The sequence below is a fragment of the Falco naumanni genome, chromosome 3 (assembly GCF_017639655.2).
Source record: "Falco naumanni isolate bFalNau1 chromosome 3, bFalNau1.pat, whole genome shotgun sequence".
Lineage (NCBI taxonomy): Eukaryota > Metazoa > Chordata > Aves > Falconiformes > Falconidae > Falco > Falco naumanni.
In genome coordinates, this window is record NC_054056.1 from 96191715 (window position 1) to 96215767 (window position 24053).

Consider the following 24053-nt stretch of genomic DNA (forward strand, 5'->3'; position numbering starts at 1 on the left):
GCAGATGGGTGTCTGTCTCTAAATTTAGAGTTCACTGGCTGGCACAGCAGATGCTGCCACCACTTACTTGCTAATGTCCACTTTGGTAATTTGCATCTGGGTGATGACGGTGTCTTTTGAATGCTGGGACTATAAGAACTTATTATCTTGGGCAAAACCTTTTATAATTTAATGCAATTTACAACAACATGCTTGGGTAAGAAAGATCCATGTGTGTTTATCTCTCCTTGTAAAAGCAGTGATATTTGACAAGTTCTGAATAAAATATGTTTTATTCACCATTATTTTAACAGAGACATTTGTTCCCATGATGGATAGTCTTCCGCATTCCCTAGACAGTAACAATCCCCTGTCGGAAGCAACTCCCCTGAGACTTAAGACGTCTTTTGGTCTCCCGATTTATCTAGAGCTGTATGACGGTGAAGGCGCAAACTGTTCTAGGAAATTCTCCAGAGGCTGCCTACTGTTCCTGCAGATCTCCAGCTGCAGCCAGAAATGCACTAGCCCTCTGTTATCCCAAATCTGAAGCCACACTCAGGAAACTGACTTTTCTGTTTCCCCTGCTATCTATCTCAAGATCAATAGCTTCAGGTGAAAGAATTACAAAATTTTTTTTCATCACTTTGTACAGTTATACATGTTGTACAGCTTACAACTTTTTATAATATACAGTGTGACGGCTGCTGTTAGACAGACTACAGAATATAATGTATCTCATGGCTTCCAGAGAACACACAATGAGGAGAAAATTAGTGAACGTGATTCATTCCCTTTGTAATACTTTAATCTTCATGACATCACCTTTTGTGTCTTCAAGTACTGCAGCAAAGTTACCTAGATAATCTTGTCTAATAATCTATCCCATTGTATGTCACTCTGTGAGGGAAATTGCTTCCTTGCTCTCACTTTATTTGACATTACTGACAAGGAACGTTTCCTTTCCTGATTATACTCAGCAACATGTAAACGAGCTTTTTTTCTGCAGTAGCTTTTGCTGAGGGCTGTGTTAAGAGTTCAGATTAAGATAAACTTCCAGTGCTCTCCTCTCATGTCTAGTGAAATAAAAGGAACTTTTTGAACATGGTAATCTTGACTGTACATACTATTGTACATGACATCATCAGAGTAGCAAGTCATCATTATGCAGATGTTGTCTGATATTCTTTTATCAGTGAGAACTCATTTAGCTGTGTCTTTTTTTTTTTTTTTTTTTTTTTTTTTTTTTTTTTTTTAGTGCAGTGTCAATTTTCTGTATCTGTGAAAGCAGAATTCAGCAAAAACTCTGAACTCCTGCCAGGCTAATAGAATTTTAGGCTTTGTGGTATGCATATAGATCTAAAACTATGTGGTGTTGTCATGTTTATTCTTACTGGTCTTTTAGGAAGGCAGGGAATGATAAGCCACTGTTTAAAAACCACATCAGAAACTCTCATTCACAAATACTTCGGGGGCTTTTGGTTTCTAGCAATTATCTTAGGTTTGAAACACAGCAGTGACTGTGAAAGGGGAGCGTGATCGTGTCATTTCTCTTGCCACATAGATCTTCTAGCTTAGAAAATCGTATTTAGGGAGTTGCTCTGCAAGCTCTTCGCCTTGGACCTGTCACATTCTCACCCAACTGCTCTGGGCTTCACTGCAGAGGTAGCATGTGTTTGTCTCTCTCTAAACCTCGTCCACAAAACCGAACACCTCAGGGCAGGATGGAGATGTCTCCTGAGGAATACTGCATGAAAATAGCGCTTGGCACCCTCTCCCACAGTTTCTGACCTCTGGAAGCTGCTGCTTCACTGGGTAGCCCGGCCCTGAGGTGAATGGCCTGTCCCTGAGGTACGCTGCCCACCCCGGCGCTGCGGTGAGGGGCCCGGCGCTGCGGCGAGGGGCGGGCAGAGCCCTGCCGCCGCCCCGCCAGTCGCTGCCGAGCGCCCTCCGGCCGCCGCCCCGCGCAGCCCTGCGCGCCTGGCGGGAGCAGCCGCGTGCGGCAGGGCTCCCGCTGCAGGGCGCGGGCAGGACCCGAGCGCGGGTTGCGCGGGCGTCGCCCCGGTTTCAGAGCCTCTCCTCAGAGACCGCGGGGAGGACCCGCGCGGCGGGAGGTGGCCCGCGCCCCCTCGCGCTGGGAGTGCCCCCTGCGCGGGGTGCGGGGGGGCGAGGCCGGCGCTGCCCCTTTAAGCCCTAGCTGCTCCTTTCTGTGGCGCCTATTTTTAGCTCGTCCTCTTGGTAGCATCCAGCTCTACCCTCTATTCCTTCGCGCGCCCCCCCCCCTCCACCCCCCCACCCCCCCCCGCGGTGGTAGGTTCCGCGCGGCGGCGGCGGCGGGGGGGACTGAGCATGTCCGAACCCGCTCGGCAGCGGCGGCCGCGCCGAGGCTGCGCTCGCGCGCCGCGCTCGCAGGGCGGGAAGGAGGGCGCGCGGCCGGGGGCCGCGTGAGGGAGGCGCGTGCCGCCGCCGCTGCTCCGCGGCGCCCGCCGCCGCCCGCAAGTAAGTTTCTCCGCGGGCGCGGGGTGCCCGCCGCGGGGCCGGTCGGGCGGAACGGGGAGGGGGGGGGGGGCGGCCGGTACCTTGGTGCAGCCTCCCCGCGGCTGGGGCGGCCCGGGGCCGGAGTTCGCTCCCCGCCTGCCCCTGGGGGCTGGCGTCGGGCGGGACGCGCGGCGCGACCGGCCGCCGCTGCCCGCCGGGGCGCCTCGCCGCCCGCCCCGGGGCCGTCGCAAGTGCTGAGGTGCCCGCGGCCCGTCCCCGCTGACCCGGGGGCAGCGGCTTGCCCCGCGTTGCGGGGTCCTGCCGCCTCGGGCGCGGGCCGCGGCCTGCCGGCTGGGCTCAGCCGCGGCGGGTCGGTGGCGGGCGAGCGCGTCTCCTCAGGTGCGTGCGGCGGCCGCGCCGCCGAGGGGCCGGTCCGCTGCGGGACCGGCGCGGTCCGCGGCTGCGAGCGGGGAGCGGGAGGCTGCGCTCAGCCCGCGCGGAGGCCGCGATACGAACGTACCGAGCGAGTAGCCGCGCAGCCGGTGCTTCGTCAGAACTGGCGAGGATGCGGTGTTTAAAGGAGTTTCTGATTTAACAGATGGTACCGTAGGAAAGAAAGTGTTTGCTGAGAGAAACCGTAACGACATACGGTTTTGCTCCCTCGTGTCACGATTTATTCGGGGTGTTCTTTTAGCTTAGTAGGGGTACCGTATTTTAACTCTTGTCAGTAGCAAGCAAATACCAAACTATGTCCCAAGGGTTTTTTCCTCTGAAATTTGAATTTTGTTATTAATTTAGAAAATGCTTATTCCATTGTCGTACCTTTCAACTGTAAAGTCGGCTTTAACACTGCGTTACTGATACTGAGGAATGTAAAGTTACTAGCTTAATGTTGAAAGTGATGTGATTCAGTTAATTTCTTTTCCCGTGCTCTGAAATGAGGAAAGGCTTTGGAAGCCGCTTCCCTATTCAGAGGCGGCTCGTTGCTATTTGCGAAGCTGTATGAAGACAGCCATCTAATTAAAATGTTAAATTATTAGGGGAAGGGGAATTTGAGGAGCTTTCTGTGAAACTGAATGTCACTTATGAAAATTCAGCTGCTTGGCGTGTCACTGGTGGAAGAATAGGACCAAGCAAGGGCACTAAGGTGCTCTTGGTGGACAGTCTGTCTTTAATTTTCATTAGACCATTCTGGTAGGTATTCTCAGTTTCACAACCTGACTCTTGACACTTCTATAGGCACAATTATCTTTGCACATTGACTTAGATTTGGTGGAGTACTCAGCAATAAATATTCATATGAACTGAAGTGTCTGCAAGTTAAGCCTTATCAAAATTTTATATGTATTTTAAAGTAGTTAAAACCCCCAGAATTTGCCATCTCTACTGTGTATATTCTTGACTTTGTTAATTAGTGTTCCTGTAGGGGAGACCGGAAGACAGCTGTGTGATTGTTTCCATAATTCTGCAACTCTTCCCCTCTCCCAAATGGAGCACCTCCCCCTCAAACAATAACAATTGATCTGTAGGTTTCTGAAAGCCAGTCAGTGTGTGTGATTGGGATCTGACTTGTGCATGATTAAACCTCTGTCCTGTCAGTTCCATTTTTTATGAGTATGCAATAATGGGGACAAAAAAAAAAAATAATCCTTGAGTAGATGCCTTTTGCCTGCCGCATGAGACCATAAGAGAATGCAGCAGGAGAGAACAGCTTGTGTTACCTATATTGACAGTGTAGTGAAAAATAAAGAGGGAAATTTTTGTGTGTGTCAACCTGCCAATTTTCTCTTGTAATCAGATTTCAGCTGAAATAATACCAGGTATTGGAAAAATAAAATTGATCAAAATATCTGAAGCCTTCAAAATCTGAGTGTTAAAAATGTCTTTCCTTACGGTCTTAGAGTAATAATTTGTTCAATCATTTGTGTTGCATTTTACTATTACAGCATTTTAATACTTCTTCTTATAGTTCCAGAGCTCATACAGATTTAATAGAATTATTTCAGCATCCTAACCAGATAAGCATTCTTTGATAGTCAGAACATAGGCTGATAGAGCATATAAGCGTATCCTTAGAATATAAGCTGTGGCATAATTCCTGTAGTCTCAGCTGATTCTTTTTTCTTGTCCAGGTTTGAGCCCAAGTACTGGAGATGAGAGAAGTATTTGAGTGGCAGTGGGGTTACATATTAATTGTTCGGGAATCTCTAGTTAGCAGCTGCAGCGTTTACACATAGTTATTTTTCCCTTCAGGCTGAAAAAGTAACTAAACTTCTTTCTCCATGCATGCCTTCTGTTTAAAAGTCTTATTTCTCCATTATTTGCTTGATCTAAGGAAATATTTTTCCATATTTTTATTTTTGTAATAAAGCGTGGCATCTTGCATTATAGGTAATTGTATATATTCGTACACCCAGGACTCTGGGGAGTAAAAGAACTATAGAAAGAAATGTAAAAATAATTTAAAAAAAACCCAAACCCAAAACTCTATTCATAATGTTGTAGAAATTTCTTTCACAGGGAAGTGATTATTCTCTAAAGCTTATAGCTGAAGGCAGTAGTCTGGGATTGTCAGCATTACTTGTCAGCTGTTAATTTGTGAAAAGGTCTCTTAGCATCTGCTTTTGTTGATGAGCTACTGTAACTTACTACTTCTTTACCCTTTAGCGAGCTGCTGTTTCTTAGTTTAATATAGCAAAACCAGTAAATTAAGCATATTATTGAAATACATGTGGGAGGTGACAACCTTACAGAAGCAAAAAGTTACTGCTGACAAATGTGGTCAGGTGTCAGGTTAGCACAGGATTGCTTCATGTTCATGAATGGGTTCACTCAGGAGATATAGATGCTTTGGTTTAATAGAACTATTTGCTTAAATTTAGGATGGCTTCCTTGTCTGCTGCAGTAGATATTTGTTAAAGTAGGGGTTGGTCTTTGGCACGCGAACTGTTGTCATCAGAGACAGAAGGAGCAGCCTAGTATAGGCAAAGAAACTTCATGTGTTGTAAAGCTCTTGGGGAAGACCTTCAAGTGTTTGAAAAAGACACTGCTATCTTCGTTTCATCAGTGGTGTTTCATGCCAGCAACAGATATGCATGTGGTATGCTGCAGCAGTGAGCTGTAAATTACCCTTTTATTCTAGCATCTGCTCCTACCAGTTTTATTGAAGATTAGACATAGATATGGAGAAGATATCTCCTGGATATCTCGGGATACGTTATGGATGTGTCGTACAGTTTCTGAGGCAGGAAGTTATTGGATCTGCCGGTCAAAATCTTTCTGATTATGCAGAGGCCTCTGTCACACAGGGAGCTTATCTGTGGCTGCAGCAGTACAATTAGCAAGTTTCTCCTGTATGTAAGGTTACTGCCTGTGTCTTGGTTACACACTGAATCAAGTAGTGACCTCCTCGTTTCTTACATTGCTCTAGTAAAACAGAGACAGAAGGAGTATTTGCTATTTTTCGTTATTCTACTGCCTGTAATGGGGTTTGAAGAGGAAAAAGAAAATCGGAGAGGGAAGAGAGAAGTAGGGAGGAAAATACATAAACTTGTGTTAATCTTCCACAGCTATTGTACTGAGAACTAATAGGAGTTTTGGCTCCCTAACTCTTAAGTAGCATGAGGGAAAGGACCATTTGACTGTTACTCCTCAGTAATACACTTGTGTATCTTTATCGTTTGATGATTGAGAAATCATGCAAAGAGAGGGGAGGTTAGACATAAAAGCAACGCGAAGAGAGCACAGCTATCCACAAGCTGGATGTATGTCCTAGTGGAGTTCCCAGTGGAATCCTGAACATGGCTTATGAACATGCTGTTTGTCACTAAACAAAGGATTGTACCTTCTCCAGGGCCAATGTAGTGTGTTGTTCACATAGCCCAGGGATAGTAACATGGGGAAAAAAAAATGGAATTCTGTGTAGCAGGATAAACTGTGCTGTGGTGTTACATGACAGGTGTATTTGTGTAAGTTCCTCCTTGAATGGCTTGAGGCCATGAAAGGTATACTAGTTTGCTCATTTATTTTCTTTTTTCTGGAGCCAGTTGTTTTCGGGGTTGGGCCAATAAGTCTAAGCCGATTTATGTATTTCTGGCAAACCTTTATGGCTTTTCTATTCCTTATGATGGGGTCCTGTTCTCACAGCTTCCACACCCCCACCCCACCCCCCATTAGGGGTGAAGTAACAAAGTACTTACTGAGTAATAGTTAAGCAACATGGGGGAAAACTGACTGATTTTCTTTGAGTTAAGATTGAAGGGGCAAGGGGATTCCCCCAGCATTGCCATGTACGTTATAAAAACAGAGGGATGTGTGCAATGACATCCTATATAATAGAAACTGCTGGACTGTTGTGTCAATTCTTAGTTAAATGAGATTTACCACTTGGAAAAAAAAGTTACTCTTCACTTAAAAATTTGGACTAAATCTCTGTTAATAAATTGTGAATGCATCCAAATCCGTTCTGGTCTTTTCAGTTATTAATTAGCCTATGTGTTTGCCATTAATAACTTATTTTTAGTTTGGTGTTGTTTCTGTTCAACTTCCAGCTATCAAATCTGACTATCTGCCTGTTCGGAGCTACATATTGTCCAGTATTTTTTTTTCTATGAAAGTACATAGAGATCGATAAAGACCTCTTGATTAAGACAGCTCATCAAATCTTTTGCTGTTTATATTTTTTCAGTTTTATTTGATTTTTGAGACTGGTCAGTTTCTCTCTTTTCTGTCACTTGAAAGTTATACCTATTGTGTCCTGTGTGCAAATGCTTTTCTTGGATGTGCAGTAACTTCACACACAAAACGATTAGGGCAAAAAAAAAGTCAGTGTCCTAATAGGAGGGAGAGAACATAAAGAGAACTTAAATGGTGAAGTACGTGCAAGTTGTTCAGTACTTTGCTAGGCTCAGTGATCAACAGTGAAAGATGGATGAAAGAGGAAATACTGAACACTAAGAAGAGCTTAAGCTGATGTTAGCAAAACCACAGCCATTTTCTGTGGAAGGTGGAACTTTGTTGGTCTGTGAATGTAAGAGCCATTGTTATAGTTTACACATTCTTCAGTAATCAGTGACCAAGGAGTAACACTTTGGGTCAGCCTGGGACATACCCCTTGCATCCCTATGAAGGCACTGTTGACGTCTGTGCAATCATGGACATACGGTATTTCTTACTGTAAAACAAAGCTGTAGCAGTGCTGTGTTGGGATACTTATGTAAGACAAAGTGTTGCCTCTTGAGTAGTGTAGGTACCTTGTTTGCTCAATGGTACTATTTATACATAGTTTTGTTTTGGAAGGTGTTCTCAGCTATCGGGACAGATTACTAGGAACCATCCTGTCTGTCTTCAGTGGACAAATTTGGAGAGAACGATTATGCTATGTGAACATATAGCGTGGCTGCTTAATTGATAGATATGCTTTTTCTTTCTAGACACTTTATATATACAATTCCTATTCATTTCCCTATGAACTTGAGTTGTGGAAATGGAGGAGAAGAAGAATCATGTGTCTCCTCTGCTCCTTTGTATAAAATACTTTTGGGACTCATAGATATGAAACAAATTCATAGGTAAAACATAGTTCACTTAAGTACTTCTACAGATATTAAGAAACCAGACATGTATATCAAGGTAAGATTCTGCTGCCGTAGTTAGAACTTCTGTTTTTCCCGAAGACATAGCACACCAGATTCCATGGAGACACTTTCTAAAATAACAGCAAATACATTATTAGTTATTTCTTAATCTAACCATAGCTGTACAAAAGCTTAGTAATAAATCATATTTCATAAATAATACAGAGCATACTAAAATGTTAGCATTTATAGTCACTGCAATGAAATTGGATTCACTTGTGAGTTGTCTTTATACTTCCTTTGTGATTTTAAATGATTAATGTTGTATTTTAGAAATTGATATTTATATACTGTTGATGTAACCCTGATCTATTCAGTCATCTGAATCTGGCAGTTGAATTCCAGGTTGTCTTATGCATCTTGTTGCATTGAAAAGGCAGGGCATCCATGTTGTTGATACAAGCACATTCCAAGGTGAATAATCAACGATTATCGTAGCTTCTAAAAAGAGAAGCAGTAACAGCTTTGAAATACCCTTTAAAGAAGGAAAAGCCCTTACCCGGGACTACAAACAGCAATAGCAAGGGAAATGGATGCAAAATGTATTTGTTTCTTCTGGCTTTAATTCTCCTTTGGGATCTTATTGTTAGACTGTGTGGGTTTTCAATAAGTTTCTCTAGGATTATGACTGTATCCCTTTTTTCTTTCTTTCTTTTTTTTCCCCTCCCTTCTTTCCTAGAGTCAGTATGAACACTAACTGCAGTGAAATGTTATGGGCATAGGACTAATGCGAATTCATTAGTAGTCACTCGTGCTTCTAGATGAATCCTCAAGTCCCCTGTGGTACTTTCTGCTTAAGTATTTTTCAAAGAATTACACTGATTTCAAGTGTGGACTTAAACCACTAGCAGAAGTCCTGCTCATACGTTCTGTTGCCATTAGCGTATGGCAACAGAATGGCAAAAATAGTGTCTTTGCATGACAGAAAGGATGATAGTAGCGGGAGTTACCTGGTCCACATGGAACGCTTGACTGTGAAACACTTTTCCATATGCAAACTGTCATACCTTCTTTTTTTTTCCTCATTTTTTTCTATTAAGGGTTGTCTCACTTAAAAGCTTATAACCTGAGTTTATGCTCCACTGAAAAATTTTACCTGAAGTAGTGAACGACTTAAGACATCTCTAGAGTGTGAAACAGTGGGAAAACTATGTGTAAGAAATTATAAAGAAAGTTTTGAAGTGGAACTAACATTTATTGAAGCTTTGCTGCTCCACTGCTTTTTCTTCTTACTACTTCTCTGTGTCTCCTGTATGTTGTGTATACCCACTGTAGACTCTCTACAGTGGAGCACGTGTGTGGTGTTTGTGAGGCCTACATAGTCAGCTGTTTTTACAGAATTATAGTGTATGTTTTGTGTGTATCTTCAAAATAAACTCTTAATACAGATTATCAAATCTAAGGCTCTGAGTATAAGATTTTTTTCAGGTCTTCCTGCCATAATAGCTGCTTTATGTACTTTCCCAGCATAACCTTGTGCTTACTTTATCCTCAGACTGTACTGAAGTGTTGGGTGTAAAGCAGTATTGTTGTGCTGCATTGCACCTGAGAATACCTCCAGGCATGGCTTTCCATTCAAAGCGTCCCTGTGTTCAGAGGTCCCAGAGGGCACAACTTCCAGCTGAGTGTGTGTGCTAACACCTGAGAAGACAGTGTCAAGCAGGACTTACTCAGCATTTGCTCTTTTCTGCAGTTCTTGTCTGTATCAGTGGTGGTTTAAGAAAAAAATGTGAATTTGGGGTATGTTGTTTGTGTTCTTAATATCCTTAAAGCACTGAGGCACTGTGGGATGTCTGGAGTTCGAGAAACCTAATGAGCAAGCATCCTGACCAAAATGCTGAAATAAGAAGAACTGTCCTTGGACTGGGGGCCATGAAAGAGAAGATCTTGGCTTTGGATCAGATTAGGACGTGGGTGAGCTGACTGAACAGAATCTGTGTTGGCTGGATGAGGTTGCTGGAGGGTGGTGATGGTGATGGGATGGGGCTGAGGGAAGATGAGAATGGCAGTGGACAGCTGGGAAGATGTGCAAGTAGCGGAGTCTGTGTCTTGTGGGGGCTTTACAGAGTTCAGAAGGGATCAAAAATTTCCAGTTCTTGTCCTGTTGTAATTCAGGCAAGCTTGTTGTTAAGGTATTTCATCTCATTATTCTACCTCCTCACAACCCCTTACCTTTTTCATCTGCTTATTGTTGTAAACTTGTATTTCTGACCCTTGCAGGACTTAAAATACTAGAGCTGAAGCTGCCTGGATATCCACAGTAAATGAAGACTTTCCCATTGAACATAAGTCTGTATCTGTAAAATGAAAATAATTGCTGAACAACATAGCATGACATGAGAACATAATTTCATTAATGTTGGCAAAATACTCTTTAATACTGTAGTGATGATCACCTTTGTTACAGTCGCGTGAGGATATTAATACTTCTGGCATCCTAGTAGAGCTTAAGTAGAGTACTGTAAGGCTGTGGACTGAACAACTCCAATCAAATGAGATGCTGGATATTTTAACTGCTTACTCAGTAAACTGTCCTTCCCATTCTCTAGAGTGTTGAAGCAGTTGGTGGAAAGCAGTGCTATGTGAACACATAGCTGAAAACTGTATAAAGCTGTTTATGCATCCTCTTTTGGAATATTATGTAGACATTTGGTGACCCGTGGTTCTTAAGTTTGTGAAATAGCAGCTGCTGTGTATGTGGGGCTGGTATCTGCTGAAGGCCTCATTAAACTGCAGCCAGCCTTCTGAGTTAAGATGTCTTTGAAGGGTAGAAAAGTTCTTTGTAGTGATAATGTGTCCATGGGAGAAGAGATCTGTGTAGCAGTCCTCATAATCAGTGCCACATATAAATAGTGGAGAGTAGGCGAATAGAGACAGCAGCAAGTGAGCCAGAATTAAGATACAAGCAGTCTTGATTTTGGCGAGTGTGATACTTTTCCTTACATTTCATAAAGGTAATATGGCTTTATGCATCAAAATTACGTTACTTGTCTGCTGGAAGACAAATGCATATGTATATTGTATCCAACAACACTAGCAATGGTCTGCAAAAAGGGTGAACCTAGTGATGGTGATAGTGGATGGAGTTACCCAGATGGAGAAGCTGCATGACTGAATGGAGCTTGCAGTGTTTGGGAGAGTCATGTGGTGATGAAATGTAATCAGAGACTATCTGCATATCTAGTTTGGCACAGGAACGTGGCACAGTGAACACTGAACTGCCTGACTGCAGTTCTGTCACCATCTCCTAATGTTGCTCTTAGCCAGTGTTGCAGTAAGTTTTGAGCAAGGCTTACATTGTACCCAGAGATAAGGCTTGACCTCACTAAAGCTTTGAAGGGGAGGTATTGCAAATATACACTTGTATTGAGAAACAGCCTGATAAGATACTCTTAATTCTCATATGTATTTTCTCAAAATTTCTCTACCTTCTGTTTTCCCCAGTTTTCAGGCTCCTGTGTAAGGAACATGTCCTAAAACTGTAGCACAGGCAGAATGCAAACTTGTTACTGTTCTTTCCAATCCCTCTGTATGCCCTCCAGTTAATTCCAACCATTTGTGTTTCTCAGGTATGCCCAAAGGCAGAGGCTTTGTAAGATGATGTGGCAATGGGCAGTAGAAATTAATTCCCCAGAGGAAGAACCACGTGTTATACTGTGTGATGTCATCCTGTTCCCCTTTGGGGAATGTAAGAGACCACTGGTTAGAATCCATGAGGCATTCTTCAGCTGAAATAAATGAAGTCTTGAGGAAATCTGTAAGTTGGCATTGATAGGGAGAAGTCATTCTATCTCTGTGAGACATGCAAAGGATCCCTGACATCTCTTCCAAGTTCTTATAACTGCTAATTGCTTTCTGCTTTTTAATTCTCCTTCCCAGGTACTTTCACAGCAAAAGAGGTTTTTGCCATGGTGAGTTGCAGTCTAGGTGAATCCAAGAGGAGGAAGGATAAAATAATAATAATAATAAATTAGTTAAATGCCTTTATTCTACTTGCTTGTAGTACCCATTGATGTTTTAGGTCAGTTTTCTGTTTTTAGATGACACCTCTATGTAAACCAGTAGATCTTTAGATAATAGGAGTTGGCTTTAAATAACTTCCTATGACAAGCACAGTATCTCTTTTTTTTTCCCAAAGGTCTGTAAATATTTTCAGTGTGAATTAATTCATGTTTGCCAAAATGAGCTGGATTTACACCTGCGTGAGGCCAAAAGCAGTCACCAATGTGCTTTAATGCTTATAAGTCAAGTCCCTTCATGTAAGTGCATGATTATTTTAAAGAATAGTCTGGGGAAAAAGTGATAGTGTTTTTTTGGTGGGTAAATTATATATAAATTGTGCCCATCTGTAGAAATACAGACTGAGATGGTGTGAAGCAGTGAAGCTGGTATAAGCAGCTTGTAGTTTTCCAGATGCTTGTACCTGACATTTTATACCGCAGTGCTTACACAGTAGCACCACACAAATTTCAGTGCATCAAGCATTCAGTTTCCATGCCAGGATTAAATTACTCAGGTTTGTTTGGAGTTCTGGACTGTTGCAATTTTAAACCACTACTGTTTTTTCATGTGTCCTTGTTTAGGAAGATTCCTATTCCATTTAATAAAAATTGAATTATGATAAATTAATGATTATGACCATCTCTGAGCTGCAGCACATATGAAGCCTGCAAATTTTTTTATGCTTAAGATAGATGTAACTGACAATTGTATTAAATCTTCCAGTCTGTTCTTGGTGCATTGTTAACTAGAAGTCTCTAGCAGGTAAAGAAAGACAAAATTCTAGTATTTTCTCTGAAGAAAGCAAACTAATCATTCACTTCTCAATCTTTTGTGAGAAATGCAACGTTTTTCCTGAAGGACTTTAAACTATAACCCTCTAAGACGCTTTCCTCGCATAGCTTTTGAGCTGTGCACGGGCACTTAGAAGGAACACAAGAAAGTCTTCTTCATTTGGCTGGTAGATCAGCATAGCTAAGACAAGACTACTGTCATATGGACTTGATAATTCCTTAGCATGTGACATTTAGATAAAGTTCCTGTTCTTTTTTTAAACTGTAATCTTTTGTGTTTGCTTTAATATTGTCTCAGCTAGGCTCTTGATGTTGAAGAGAAGATACTTTTATCGATTTCACAAAATATATACATCACCTTGCATGAACAAAATGTGTGACACTGTGCTTTTATACAATGCAATAATGACTTAATCTATTTGTAAGAGTGCATGACTCCTAATTATGAATCCCAACAATGGATCTGAGGTGACAATTTGGCTCAAAACTTCTTTCCCTGCTCCCAACTAAATAATCTAGCCTGCCTCTGCATGCATACAGTTAGTCATTATGGGTACAGTTTTAGTATTGCTAATAGGTCACACTAATTTTTACTTTTTTTTTTAAATGCAGTTAAAAAAAGCGATTTGTGTGACATCACTAGGAGAACACTTTAAAAATTGTAGTGATGTGTGATCTCAGTCACAGAAAGCATGACAAGTACAGTTGGTTAAAGGTGAGCTACAAGAACAACACTGAATTCCAAGTTTAAATCAAGTTATTTACTAATAGAGCTTGGGACAGGAGATTACAGAGTTGGTGCCTTATTCAGTTAGTGTGCTACTACATTGAAATTCATGCCTAAACCTTTGCTTTTTCCCCCCTTCTACAAGTTATCTGTTTTTGGAAGTTCTAGTTCTGATCCTTTCCTACTAAGAGATGCTGATGTTAGAAGTCTTTATTATGAATTGATGACCTAATCCCAATAAAACTGTACAGCATACTTCCTTGTTGAAACAAGGAAATTTAACCCTTCCCTTAAAGGGCCATTTCAGCAGGGTCTAGAACAGAGCCATGGGAGACAGACTTAGACTGACTGATTCTGTTTTAACATATGGAAGATGCTGGATCATTTTCCCTTAATCAGCTCAACAAATCCAACAGGTGGTGAAAGATAGGTTCTTCCCACGTGTTACTGAAGGGTCAGATAGTGTATTGCTAACAGCTTTGAGCCATGTGTGGAGAATATTCCTACCTTCTGTTCACCAATAGGGAAGCAAAATTACATGTTTATATTTAATAACATTAAGTGCACATGTATTTTCTGTCATCTGTCTTCTGGCTAATTGATTATGTGGAACTAAGCTGCCATGGACTGGACATGCATGCTACTGAGGGTACAATTTGTATTCTTAATCAGTTTTAAAAGTATGTAAAGCTTTTTTCTGATGCGGCGCCACTGATTTTATGACATTTCTTACATGCGGCTGGTACCTAAATGCTGTTCACCACAACGGACATAAGGGGTGCAAATGTATTGCTGTGGGCAGAGCAGTCAGAGGACCCTGGAAGAGAGAGCTGGCTCTGTGATACAAATCCCTGAGTACTTTAATTGCAGTATAGATAGGAAAAAGTGTATTGTGCTTGTTCTTTGCAGGGTGTCAAGCCAGACACGGGGAGAAAAATAACTTGCATAAATCAAATTTTTACATGATGGTATTTTGTGTTATTCATTTGTTTTGCAAGTTCGAAGTACCTCTGTTGTGCTTACCAGTAAAATAGATTACAGGAAAAAAGCAAAAAACCCCCCGTTTATTCTCTTCCAGTTAATTTAGTTCCTGTTTATGTTTGGAAAGGAATGACCTTGAAACATTGTGGTTCACAGTTAAAATCTTAGGGGTGATATTGGCTTATATGCTGAGTGACCTAAATAAAAATAAGTGAACGATATAATCTTTTGTTGTTGAAATTTTCCAAGGTGTTAATTTTTTTCACTTCCCTATATTTGTTACATGAAGGATAAATTTAGTATTGTGAGGGCAATAACAACATTTCCAGTTCCATGGTCATAATTCTTACTTTAATGCTATCAGCACAGTCATGTTTATATATGCTTTTCATAATGTATCAGCATGAGCCACATTTTCATCTGTGACTTAGAAGCTGTTGTATTGATGCAGGGAAAAGCATCATGAGGCTGTAGTAGTGGTAGAGAGTTTTCTGTGTGAATGGAGAATTTCTACGCGTGCACCAACATTATATAAATAACCTCCGACAAGTGTTGAAATTCTGTTTCAGTTACGTGACAGTGTTATGTTTCTGTCAGAGGGCTGTTGTTTTCAAGCATCCCTATACGTGCTTGCATTCGCAGTGTGCTAAAGGTAATTTGTGCCCTTCTATGTTCTGTTGGGATAGTGGTGAAGTTGTCATTTTAGTAAGAACATATGCTGTCACTCTCACTCCTCTTCTGCCTGGAATCACTTTCCAGGTGCCACAGTTGAATATTTCTAGAAAAATACCTAATGCAGACAGTCTGAGATTATGTGGAAACTGCTTGTAATGGTCACGGTGTAATACCTGAAACACAATAGAGGAAAATATTTATGCACAAAGATAGAAAGCTTGAATTAATCATCAGATGGTGGTGAAAAACTAGTGTGTGTGTCCTGCCAGACAGAAAACCAAGTGACTTTAGCTGTAGTTCAACATAGTAGTATGAGTTTTTTAAAAATATAGGTGTGGGGTTAATATTATACTGTATCAATAACACCTTAATTAAGAGAAAGGAAGTGGTATGATTTCACATTAATGGGATGTGCAAAGCCAAAAGTGTAAGAAAGAATCCTGTTAGTGAGCTGAGAGAGACAAGGGAGTGTCTGAATTGCCTTTTTCTTGTGTGCTGCCTGTACTTTTTGGGATGATGTTCTCTGGTTCTATGTGGAGACTCTAGCTAAGAAGGGTAATAAGATAAGCCCCTTCTGGCTAAAAAAAGAACATCAGTGCTAAGCTTGAGGTTGAAGCATTGGTAGGCTCTCCTTAGGATTTCCACCTGGGACTGCAAAAGTATATAACAAATCCTTTCCTTCTCAGCTAATGAGATCTAGGGGGTTCCCATACTGGTTGCCTCCTGTTTTAACCTGCTGAGAACAGCCCCGTAAAGCAGGCAGGTTTCTGACATTCAGTAATCTGTCAAAGTTTTGTGTCAAAGTGAAAAAAAGATATGATCTTTCCTAGTTTGGAATGAATAATTAAGGATTTTTAAGCATCTATTTTAAGTGGAAATGGACAAGTAGGAAATAAGTGATGTCCTCATTCAATCCTGATCTCAGTTCTACTCTTGTAATCCTAAAAATCAGTGAACTGAATGTCCAGTGTCATTTTCGTAACACTTGAGCAAGCAGCACTATTACTATTGATATCTTTATCTAGAGAGTTTAATAATAAAAAACAAGGAATCGCTTGATCTGTTTTGATGCTTTTCACATAGAAATAGTTATTTTAATTTCCGTATTAATAATGACTTGCAAAAAAACACTAGACCATTAAGTAGCAACTACATAGATGTTTTTTTGGAAAAATGAGGAATCAGAAAAAGATTTAACTGCATAATTGATTTTATTAACAAAGGCATAATAGGGTTCCATTTTTTTCTTCTGTATTGCAGTTGAAATGTCCCATATGAGGATTTATAAACCTTAAAACTCTGCAAATGGAGACTCAAATACTGGCACCTTGTGTTTCACTTCTTTCATGTTGACTTTAGGGTATTATGTACACTCTCAAATAGACAATCCCAGATACATCTTAAAATTGAAGCACTTGCCATTTTCATGATGTTTTTCCATGAGGTTTCTCTCTCTCAAATCTGACTTTTCAGTTACTGTTTGCTGTCATTCAGCACTTCTTGTTCTGTAATTTTATAATGGAAATGCTTTTGAATCCATCAGATTTTATTTCAGTCCCTTTCTCTGTTTCCATGCTGTTTTCAGTCCCAAGTAGTTTTTAAGGATTGTTCTCAAAAAAGATGATTGGTAAAGTATACTGAGCTTCAGAAAGTAATAGTAAGAATTCATAGTTCCAAGCTTTTCTGCAAAAATAAAAAGAATGAGACTCTTTCTCTTTTGAATTTTTAGTGAAGTTGAAGCTTCACCACATAAAAACTAGGACTTTAAGAAAATCTAAGTATCATGGTATAAATAATCTTTAAAATGAGCAAACTCCAGTACTGGTCGCCTCCATAGTGATAGAAGCAAAACATAATGGCTTAAGAGTATGTGTGGTACTTCTGGCTCCTGTCTTATACCTAAATATGTAATTGGCCAGAAAACCAAATAAACAAAAGAAACATCACAAGAAAAGATTTGTTTTTGGCTACTTGCAATGCTAAGGCCAAAGCAGTGTAGAGGGTCTGTGCTGATGTTTTTTTGCAGTTATAGTTTTTGGGGGTGAAGATACTCCTAAGTGGAATTGAATTCAGTCATTGTTATGCTTGGTGTTCTACAGTCCTAAATTTCTACTGATACTTTGACCTTTACTGAAGCCAGTAAGAGCTTTGTTTAGGACTGTTGAAATTGGGCAGAAAGTTGTGTGCCAGAGCACAGTATACACAAGGCCTAATATCTCAAGGCTCCATCATTTAATAGCTGTATTAGCTAGCTAATGGCTAAATTAGAGCTCTGTGCTTGAATTGTCCTGTGAAGGTGTCTGTCTATTTTTGTCTTTCTCTCCATGGGTGAGAAGTAGCTACTTGACATATTACTTTATTTTCTTTACGTCAGCCTATTACCTTATCATCTTAAAATCAGCCTTCACCAATATACCCAGTATCTTAATTTTTCAGTCTACATTTGAAAATGGCAACTTCTGGTTTTGTGTTTCAGTAGTGGCAGTAGAGGTAACTCAGGTTTATCACTGTAACTTCTCTTTTGTTTATGTAGGTATTATAAGAAGATTAATCAGTCAGTCTTTGTTTGGCCACAAAATTGGTAGGTATTAGAAGTGTGCTAACAAGCTGAGTGTTTCCTCAGTGGAACATTTTACATTGATCCTTTTTGAATCATTGTAGCATGTTTTTTAATTTCTCCAGTTCTTAAATGTGAATCCTACGCCTCTTTTTTGAAAGTGCTGTAGTTCTTACTCAATTACTTCCTTGTCAGTGTGGTTCATATTTTTTCTACATTCTCTCTTATTTGACCAAGTAAACTTACATGATATTTTCTTACTGAGGGGGTTAATTTTAATTGGGTCTATAGTTTAATTTCTTCTTGAGAGAGACTTTATGACATCAGTTTTATGAGTAAAGAAGCTACCTTCTGAAATCTGCTTTTTCTCCTTAAGTGAAACAATTCTCTATATACAGAATAAATGCTGAACTGATTTTACAGGCTTTTGTTAGGAAGTTTGGTAGGTTGTTTTGACCCAGCTCTGGCCTTGTGATCCCATAATTCCTTAGTTCAGTAGTCTGTTTTTCAGTGAATGGCCTGATGTTACTGTCTTGAGTCATTTGTCATACCACATCCTCCCAAGTGCTTAGGATGAAGAATGTTTTAGGAGGAGCAAGTATTTAGGGTGGTTAGCGGACCATTAAGTGTTCTGTTCATCTCTGTGCTGCTTCCTCTGTTCAGAGTTGAGTGGGTATAATTTTGGCTGCAAGATTTTATGCTACTTGTTATTCATTAAGTTGAAAAGTCCATCTGGAGAAGGTATTAATCCAAAATGTTATTCTGGTGCAGCGTGTTTTGAAGTTATTTGTTTTGGAGTGGGACTGATTTGACCAGTGGGATGTTAAATAGAGTGTAACTACTTTGGAAATCTTTTTTAGCATATTTAGATATGGCCATATACTTTCAGAGTGCTTCATGTCCTGTTTGATATATGCTGTGTCTTGAACATGTCTGTGGCTTTTGTCACTCTTTCAAACATGTATATTTTCAGGGGATTAATTTATTTTCTTAACTTTTTTTTAATAAGGTCTAATAAAAACAATGGCTTTGACCTAGATTTCTTGCAAATTCTTTAGATGCTATTGCATATACTATTTGCAAATTATAGTTTAATATCAATGGGAAGCTTTCATTATTTTTTTAAATTGCAGTTTAACTGTCAGATGAAGTGTTGTGTCACTCTTTCATATGTAGTTTGAAAGTAGGTAATTTAGAGTCAGCCTTTTGTGAGCAATTATTTTGTAATATTTAAGATTCCCGTCATATAACAGGATCAGTGCAGAGTATTCTTGGAGGGAATAATTTTTTTGGCTGTTGCTAGATTAGTCTTGAGACCTTGTTTCTAATTAACAAGAAAAGCCCAGCAGCATAATTTCATATGGGGCAAAAAACAAGGGAAAAATGCATGGCTGAGATAAGGCAAAAAGAAGTTCCTCAGCAGCATCTTAAAGACAGCTTCATGAGTTGCAGTTTTTCATTTTAGATTTTATTTTTGTTTGTAAACTGTTTAGAAAAAAAGGAAAGATAAGGTTGAACTATTTTTGCAGAAAGAATGATCTTTTTTTTTATCCCTAGCCTTTATCGGCATTTGGCTGCTGCAAAATACAATACTGAGGTCATAGGCATAGAGAAGTGAATAAACCCACAGTAGTTATAATGATAAGCCTAATCAGAGACACAATCTCATACTCAGTAGACTATGGGAGATGATCCAGTGTGCTCCTGCTGTGCGATCTTTCTATTTTCAATATAGAAAATCCAGGCAAGCTACTTGTCTCACTACAATTTGCTACATATACTTAGTCCTGGGCCACCTAAAATGAAAATACCATAAAACCCCATAAGTGGTGTATATGCCCGACTAAATTTAAGCATTTAAACTTGGGGGTTTTGTTCAGTTCATTCATTGCTGGATGAAGGGTTTTTAAGTCTTTTTTGCATATGTGCATGTGCTGCAGTTGTAAGTTATTTATAAAATACAGTAACTATCTTTTCAGCTGTTTGAAATCCATTTGCCAACAGATGAGATTGCAGTTGATATGCCTGCATAGATGAATTGTGATTTCTGTATAGTTTGGCTAAATTGTACATACTTTATTGTAAAATCAGGAAATGGGTAGCGAGCTCATAATGAAATTTACAGTGTTGAAAACAGGGAGCAGTTTGTATTCTTTGGACATGAGGCTCTTTAGCTATGTCAGGATGATAAACAGAAACTCCACGTTAATCTGACTTAGTAAGGAGCTTTCGGGATCACAAGTCAGCAGATTCATAATCTGGCTGTTTGTAAACAGATACAGTTATTGACCTTGTTCATTGTGGATGTGCTTCATCACTGTGCTTTAGAAGAGCCTAATACATTTTCCCCATTACCTAAATTGCATAAATAAAAATGGAAGCTAGATCTTTCTGCCATATATTTCTCAAATAACTGCATTATCCCATAGCTGAAGATCTAGTGCTGTTTTCCTGTTCTTATGCAATGTTTTTAATCCTCATTGATCAACATGCTTTAAGAATTAGAGCATCTAGTTTTTCACTCCTATTATTTTTATGGGCACATGGTACGTATAAACTTGCTCAGCTTAGAAACCACTGTATCAAATAAATTGATTAAAAACAAGTTGTATTTAAGGGTTCCCCTGATGGACCTGTTGTCTCTTCCTATTACTTTCTATTCTTGTTTTTATTATGCAAAATAAATTGTGTTCATAATCTAGCTGGCTAAGAAAAGATGAACAACAAACTCTTAAATTCTACCTCTTTAAAGTGCTGAATACTAATTGGGTTTCTCATTAGAAACTGTCTTGAGAGGCAATATGACTATAGTATAATTGCTTGAAAGCAAAACATCTGCAAGACTGAAGCAACACCAAGTAGATTTGTTTTCTAATAAAGTACTTGAAAAGAATTAAAATGATTAATAATTTACATGCCACAACAATAATATTTTTCAATCCTGTGGTTTGTGTCTTCTGTTTCTCACACAGAAAGCACCAAACAGAAGTTTCTTAAAGGGAATACCTGAGACTTCTTATCGTCAGAAGTTTGCTTGCACACCTTTTTCTTTCTGAGATTAAGCTAAGAAAGTGCCAGATTGGGTAATACAGTTCCCATTTTTTGAAGAAAATAGGGCCAGATTTCACATACTACATCTTTTTGCGTTTTCCTAGACCTAGTTTCATGCTGTCAATCCTGACTGGACTTGCGTGAACAGTGCTTCAGTCCATCAGTGCAGTGATGGTGTATTCCTGTTGTGTTTTGTGTGAGAAGTTGGGTGCCTGGAGGGCTTTTTGTATTTTGTGCCCGTTTAGGGTATCGGCACTTGATCTGTGTATTGGAGCTGCGCAGTGAGAGTGTAATGGCAACTGTGGATGTAACTACTGCTCTGTAGCAACCTGTTTTCCTTTTACCTGACCTTTCCACCTCATGATTTAAAAATGTCAAATCCAGAAAAGAGGAGCTGGTTTGTGTGCATTTTTCAGAAGTGCTGGCTGCAGTCATTTCCCACCACTACAGAGAAGTAATCCATTTACACTTGCGCTTTTTTTTTTTTTTTTACCGAAAGTATAGCTGAAGCTGATCAAACAGCAGATGACTAGGTAACATCTTGATCTGAACAGATTTTAAATGATTTTTCATTGATTTATGAAGTCTCCCAAAGTCTTGCAGGAGCTGCTGTATTTCTTTATATTTGATGGACTCCTGCATCTTCCCGAAGAAAAATACTATGCCTGGGTGCTGGGGAGCATTTCAAAATCGTGAAGGTGGCACACAGCACATCATGTCCTGGCATATTGCTGCTTGCAATTAGTGGACAGATACTCTGTAAAGCACAATTGAGTAGCTCTATAGGAAACAGAAGCATCTGTCTTCCACCTACTTGCTGTCTTGGCTTCATGCCTCTTGCGTTCCTGATAGCAGTGTGTAGCCTTGCATCTCTAGCAGAGCTGACTGGGACTTAGGGATGTGCAACCATCAAAGAATGGATTTTGGATCTTGCTCCCAGATGTTCTAGTTCTCCTTACTCAGTGTGGTAGAATGCCAACTGCTGCTATTTTAATTCACACTAAATGACAACTGAGTCCATCCAAGTAAGTGGAACTACTTAAAAAAATTCAGAGCAGATCTGTGAATTGAGTTTCAAAATCTGATTGAAGGCAATCTGAAAGAGATCTGATGGGAAACAGGAAAAAAACAAACATCTTGCAAACCACTACCTTTGACACACTTGCATGTGTGCACACATACACACATGCACAGCGCTTTAGTGTCTCTGATGGAAAATTTGCAGTTGGTTTCAATTTGACTTAACATACTATACTGCTGCCCACTGTTCATAGAAAGGCTTTGGATCTGAATTACTTATTTTTCTGGATGAAATTTTGTTGGCTGTAAACCTGTTCATTGTCTTTTTACTCAGCTAATGGTAATGACTATGATTGACTCTAGTTCAGCCTCTCCAGCCATTTTAAAGAAGAAAAATAAAAATACAGCGACAGTGATGATTGATCTGCCTATCAAATAAGGAACTGGTAAACAATTTGCAATATGTTAAAAGAGCTCGGTGTTTCCTGGGTGTATTTAGTTCCTGTTTGGGAGAAATAAGATGTCATAAATGGCAGAGTCCAGGAGAGAACTACAGCAGAGCAGTAAGCAAGTAATGACCAAAAAAAAACCCCACGTAATGGAAAGAAACTTTTTTGTTTGGTTTTCCTGAACATGATACAGAATGAAAAATGTTTACTAGTGTTCAGGACTAAAAAGAGAACCAAGTCATTCTGCCTTTCTTCCCTTCCACTGCTACTTTAAACACTCTCTAAAACAGTTTTGAGTTCTAGGCATTATCTTGCACGTCATTGTGCTACTACATGGTGCCTTTCCTACTGAGAACCTGTTATAGCACAGTGGCCAGTAAAGGCTGCCTGCTGCGAATGAATGTTGGCTACCCAAGGGCAATGACATCCTTCCTGACTTCACTTCTGAGTTGCTGACTGTGCCTCCCAGGAGGCCTACACGAAAGATCTTAATAATAAATGGTTCTTCAGTTCTTCTACCTATTCTTAGCTGGTGAAATAAATAAGATCTTAAAAAATGGAAAAGTATTACATTTTATTATTGTGCACAAAATGAAAAACTAACAATTCATTTTAGTTAAACAGGTAAGAGTGGAGGAAAAATATTTGTTTATTCTTCTCTACACAACTTGGTGATTTTTTTAATTTTTTTTTAAATTGTCGTCCCCCCCCCCGCCCCCTTCATCTTCAAAAATGTATTTTAGCATCTGGCTTGTATATGGTTGCTCCAAGCTACTCATAAATTCAAGCTGATCAAGACTTTTCATTGATCAGACTTTGATTTCTTCTCTCAGGCAAAATAAACTGAAGAATGCTGTATTTAGCTTTTTGTAGGAATACTCACTTCATCTATTTGGGTAATTGCAGTCGTAGTTTTATTGGTTCTTGAGGATTTTGGAATTCCAAAGTATTTCTAGAGGTAAATTTGTTTCTGTTTTTGTTGTCTGATGCTTGACTTTATTTTGCATTTAGTTTTTGGTTTTCTGTTTTTCTTGGTGTCTTGAAAACTTTGACACTAATTAGCATTCTGATTATAAAGACTTTGCAAAGTTCTTTTGTTGTTGCATTCTCTAGTTTTCAAATACTGTTTTTTGTTGTCTTTTTTTTTTTTTCTTACAGAAAGAACACCACTGTAACATTGTCTTTCAACAGAAGGAGAATGGAAATTTTGAGGGTGAAAATATCCTGGGGTCAGTTTGGTTTATCTTACAGGAATAATTTACTGATCTTTGGTGTTGATGTGCTAAGTTTATTTACAACAAAGCTACACTTAGGTTTTGCCTGCTTCCATATTCTGGGTTGTTTCTGAATCAGATTCTACTGTGCAACAGACAGATTTAATTCCTCAGCCTGTTGAAGGCAAGCAGAATGGCCTATTGATTGCTTGCATCTTTCTCACAAACCCTGTAGTTAAGACTGACTGCATTGAAGTTGCAGGGTCTTACAGGACAGTGGCTGCATGCTGTTGTCAAAACAGGACATTCCTGTATCCTAGAACCTGGAAAAAGTGGCGTTTTCCAAAGATTCTTGAATAGTTGTAATACATTTTTACTTAGAGTAACATGCAGTAAGGCTAAGAAGGAGATGCATTAACAGTTTCACTTGTGCACCTTGAGTAATAGTCTCAGCTTTTTAATTAGGTTTGTCAGGATTTGCAGGTTGCCTTGTATG

General features: G+C 39.8%; 1 protein-coding gene across 2 annotated transcripts in view; it reads left to right on the top strand.

Moving 5' to 3' along the window:
• Positions 1–2310: 2310 nt before the first annotated feature.
• OXR1 (oxidation resistance 1) overlaps positions 2311–24053 on the top strand; it is a 285831-nt gene continuing 264088 nt past the window's right edge. The window contains exon 1 of one of the 2 annotated variants that reach the window (XM_040586186.1): positions 2311–2475. The gene's annotated coding sequence lies outside the window, so the exon portion shown is untranslated. Of the gene's footprint in view, positions 2476–2834; positions 2854–24053 lie in introns of those variants that run through there. The other variant, XM_040586192.1, reaches the window with a different exon arrangement.